At 52.6% G+C, this 5000-nt stretch overlaps 1 non-coding gene across 1 annotated transcript in view; it reads right to left on the reverse strand.

Annotated features, from left to right (window-relative positions):
* Positions 1-1324, reverse strand: part of LOC124589619 — a 1910-nt gene extending 586 nt beyond the window's left edge. Inside the window, exon 1 of the ribosomal RNA XR_006976131.1 lies at positions 1-1324. This exon is cut by the window's left edge and continues 586 nt beyond it. This is a non-coding gene — a ribosomal RNA (small subunit ribosomal RNA).
* Between the last annotated feature and the right edge of the window lie 3676 nt (positions 1325-5000).

The following is a 5000-nucleotide window of genomic DNA, read 5'->3' on the forward strand; positions in this document are numbered from 1 at the left end:
CCGGTGTCCGGGCCTGGTGAGGTTTCCCGTGTTGAGTCAAATTAAGCCGCAGGCTCCACTCCTGGTGGTGCCCTTCCGTCAATTCCTTTAAGTTTCAGCTTTGCAACCATACTTCCCCCGGAACCCAAAAGCTTTGGTTTCCCGGAGGCTGCCCGCCGAGTCATCGGAGGAACTGCGGCGGATCGCTGGCTGGCATCGTTTATGGTTAGAACTAGGGCGGTATCTGATCGCCTTCGAACCTCTAACTTTCGTTCTTGATTAATGAAAACATACTTGGCAAATGCTTTCGCTTCTGTTCGTCTTGCGACGATCCAAGAATTTCACCTCTAACGTCGCAATACGAATGCCCCCGCCTGTCCCTATTAATCATTACCTCGGGTTCCGAAAACCAACAAAATAGAACCGAGGTCCTATTCCATTATTCCATGCACACAGTATTCAGGCGGGCTTGCCTGCTTTAAGCACTCTAATTTGTTCAAAGTAAACGTGCCGGCCCACCGAGACACTCACTCAAGAGCACCCTGGTAGGATTGCAACGGGGTCCGCCTCGGGACGCACGAGCACGCACGAGGCGCGTCGCACGCCTTCAGCTCGCCCCACCGGCAGGACGTCCCACGATACATGCCAGTTAAACACCGACGGGCGGTGAACCAACAGCGTGGGACACAAATCCAACTACGAGCTTTTTAACCGCAACAACTTTAATATACGCTATTGGAGCTGGAATTACCGCGGCTGCTGGCACCAGACTTGCCCTCCAATAGATACTCGTTAAAGGATTTAAAGTGTACTCATTCCGATTACGGGGCCTCGGATGAGTCCCGTATCGTTATTTTTCGTCACTACCTCCCCGTGCCGGGAGTGGGTAATTTGCGCGCCTGCTGCCTTCCTTGGATGTGGTAGCCGTTTCTCAGGCTCCCTCTCCGGAATCGAACCCTGATTCCCCGTTACCCGTTACAACCATGGTAGGCGCAGAACCTACCATCGACAGCTGATAAGGCAGACATTTGAAAGATGCGTCGCCGGTACGAGGACCGTGCGATCAGCCCAAAGTTATTCAGAGTCACCAAGGCAAACGGACCGGACGAGCCGACCGATTGGTTTTGATCTAATAAAAGCGTCCCTTCCATCTCTGGTCGGGACTCTGTTTGCATGTATTAGCTCTAGAATTACCACAGTTATCCAAGTAACGTGGGTACGATCTAAGGAACCATAACTGATTTAATGAGCCATTCGCGGTTTCACCTTAATGCGGCTTGTACTGAGACATGCATGGCTTAATCTTTGAGACAAGCATATGACTACTGGCAGGATCAACCAGGGAGCTGCGTCAACTAGAGCTGAGCAGCCGGCCGCCCGGGAGTGTGTCCCGGGGGCCCGCGCGAACACGCAAGCGTCCGCTCAATTATTCTGCAAACAGGAGGAGGCTGAGCTCCCCTGCACAATACACCTCGAAACCCTCTCAGGTCCCGGCGGCGCGCAGCGCCGTCCTAAGTACTTGGTCGGGTTCGAGAGAGGCGCAATCGCCCGGAGTTTGGCGAGTAGACGCTTTAGGTGCGACCACCCGTGCTCCCAACTGAGCTTGCCGCTGCCGACAGAGGCCCGGGAGCGTGCTGTCGTGGCATTGCCGGCGGGAGACAACACGCGCCACCTACGGTGGCCGGCAGCTCCAACGCCAGCGCCACAGAAGGACAAAAGCCCCACTTGGTTGCCGAAGCGAACTCTCCCAGCACAGCGCACGCGCCAACACGTCCGCACAGCTGCGATACAAACCACCTGCGAGAACCGCAGAGGCGACCGAGCAGCAGACGGCGTCGCGGCGCCGAGCGCCGGGCGGCGGCGCATCCTCAGCGCACACAGTCCTCAATCGGACCAGCACACTGCAGATGTCCACCGCGCTTCGCACCGGGCCCGCGAGGACCTACTTTGGCCGCACGGCGCCGCGTGCAGGGTGCGCCGGCGCGCAGCTGCGCCGCCTGCCGCCTCCGTCGGCCGGCGCGCCTGCCACTGGCCGCCCCCACCAGCCGGCTGTAGCGCGTGCGCCCACGCACCGCGCGGCCAGCACGCCGGGAGGCCCCCCCTCACCGGCCGGGGACGGTCCCACCCAGCCACCGCCGCGTATCGCTTCACACCCACATGCCATTCACGTTCGTGGGCATGGTGGGTATCGCTGAAACAACCGGTTGGTAGCTCAACCGATCGTCGCCATCACTGATTCACCTCTAGCGAGAACAACCGCACCACAACCGTTTACCAGTTGTTCATTTGCGTAACGTCACCAGCAAACGTAGACGTCCATCGCCATTTGCAAATTCAACGATTGTTGCATGCCTGTGTCAGGTGTCACGACACACTATGTCTGCCCACATACACGCAACAACATGTGCACGCTTCGCGAACACGTGGAAGGTGGCCCCCGTACGTATGCGATGTCCATTGCGCGAACGACTGTCAACCGGCCTCTGTCGCATGTCGCAGATGTGGAACGCAGTGCACCATGCTATCACGGTGTGTGAGAAGAGACGACTACGTCTGACAACACGCGCCACTACATCAACAGACGGCTCATGCTGATCGCCATCCACGGCATACCATACTGCAATCCAGCTCTTATAGGGAGACGACACGTAGCTGAGTGCACAATATTTGGACCGTATGGTTCGCCGTTGTTGGCGCAGTCGTGGTACGGTCACACATGTACCACGATGTATCATTCAGTACATGAGGACCAATGTGCAGTACAGTGTGTGATTTGGACGTACAACATCAGCGGACAGTTGACACACGCCGTACCACAACGTAGGCTGTGCTTCGCCATGCAAATGCCAATGAACAACTGCGAAGGGCATTGAGCATGTACGTCCTGCTGCCATCCGCATTACAGTGTATAGCTGCAAGGTGTTTAACATGAAGCGATACTCTGGGGACCAGGCAGTGCGAGTAGCAAACTATATTGCGGGGGTTGCAGTTAGGCAACACCACACTAATTTAACGCGTCGTATGACAATTACAGAGCAGGTTAAGGCCCAACGTGTGTTGGGTTAAGGCCCAACGTGTGTTGGGTTAAGGCCCAACGTGTGTTGGGTTAAGGCCCAACGTGTGTTGGGTTAAGGCCCAACGTGTGTTGGGTTAAGGCCCAACGTGTGTTGGGTTAAGGCCCAACGTGTGTTGGGTTAAGGCCCAACGTGTGTTGGGTTAAGGCCCAACGTGTGTTGGGTTAAGGCCCAACGTGTGTTGGGTTAAGGCCCAACGTGTGTTGGGTTAAGGCCCAACGTGTGTTGGGTTAAGGCCCAACGTGTGTTGGGTTAAGGCCCAACGTGTGTTGGGTTAAGGCCCAACGTGTGTTGGGTTAAGGCCCAACGTGTGTTGGGTTAAGGCCCAACGTGTGTTGGGTTAAGGCCCAACGTGTGTTGGGTTAAGGCCCAACGTGTGTTGGGTTAAGGCGCAACGTGGGTTACGTTAAGGCGCAACGTGGGTTACGTTAAGGCGCAACGTGGGTTACGTTAAGGCGCAACGTGGGTTACGTTAAGGCGCAACGTGGGTTACGTTAAGGCGCAACGTGGGTTACGTTAAGGCGCAACGTGGGTTACGTTAAGGCGCAACGTGGGTTACGTTAAGGCCCAATATAGGTTAGGTTAAGGCCCAATATAGGTTAGGTTAAGGCCCAATATAGGTTAGGTTAAGGCCCAATATAGGTTAGGTTAAGGCCCAATATAGGTTAGGTTAAGGTACAATATAGGTTAGGTTAAGGTACAATATAGGTTAGGTTAAGGTACAATATAGGTTAGGTTAAGGTACAATATGGGTTAGGTTAAGGTACAATATGGGTTAGGTTAAGGCGCAATATGGGTTAGGTTAAGGCGCAATATGGGTTAGGTTAAGGCGCAATATGGGTTAGGTTAAGGCGCAATATGGGTTAGGTTAAGGCGCAATATGGGTTAGGTTAAGGCGCAATATGGGTTAGGTTAAGGCGCAATATGGGTTAGGTTAAGGCGCAATATGGGTTAGGTTAAGGCGCAATATGGGTTAGGTTAAGGTACAATATAGGTTAGGTTAAGGTACAATATAGGTTAGGTTAAGGTACAATATAGGTTAGGTTAAGGTACAATATGGGTTAGGTTAAGGTACAATATAGGTTAGGTTAAGGCACAATATGGGTTAGGTTAAGGCGCAATATGGGTTAGGGTAAGGCGCAATATGGGTTAGGTTAAGGCGCAATATGGGTTAGGTTAAGGCGCAACGTGGGTTACGTTAAGGCGCAACGTGGGTTACGTTAAGGCGCAACGTGGGTTACGTTAAGGCGCAACGTGGGTTACGTTAAGGCGCAACGTGGGTTACGTTAAGGCGCAACGTGGGTTACGTTAAGGCCCAATATAGGTTAGGTTAAGGCCCAATATAGGTTAGGTTAAGGCCCAATATAGGTTAGGTTAAGGCCCAATATAGGTTAGGTTAAGGCCCAATATAGGTTAGGTTAAGGTACAATATAGGTTAGGTTAAGGTACAATATAGGTTAGGTTAAGGTACAATATGGGTTAGGTTAAGGCGCAATATGGGTTAGGTTAAGGCGCAATATGGGTTAGGTTAAGGCGCAATATGGGTTAGGTTAAGGCGCAACGTGGGTTACGTTAAGGCGCAACGTGGGTTACGTTAAGGCGCAACGTGGGTTACGTTAAGGCGCAACGTGGGTTACGTTAAGGCGCAACGTGGGTTACGTTAAGGCCCAATATAGGTTAGGTTAAGGCCCAATATAGGTTAGGTTAAGGCCCAATATAGGTTAGGTTAAGGCCCAATATAGGTTAGGTTAAGGTACAATATGGGTTAGGTTAAGGTACAATATGGGTTAGGTTAAGGTACAATATAGGTTAGGTTAAGGCGCAACGTGGGTTACGTTAAGGCCCAATATAGGTTAGGTTAAGGCCCAATATAGGTTAGGTTAAGGCCCAATATAGGTTAGGTTAAGGCCCAATATAGGTTAGGTTAAGGCCCAATATAGGTTAGGT

Source organism: Schistocerca americana, unplaced genomic scaffold (genome assembly GCF_021461395.2).
Source record: "Schistocerca americana isolate TAMUIC-IGC-003095 unplaced genomic scaffold, iqSchAmer2.1 HiC_scaffold_715, whole genome shotgun sequence".
Classification (NCBI taxonomy): Eukaryota; Metazoa; Arthropoda; class Insecta; order Orthoptera; family Acrididae; genus Schistocerca; species Schistocerca americana.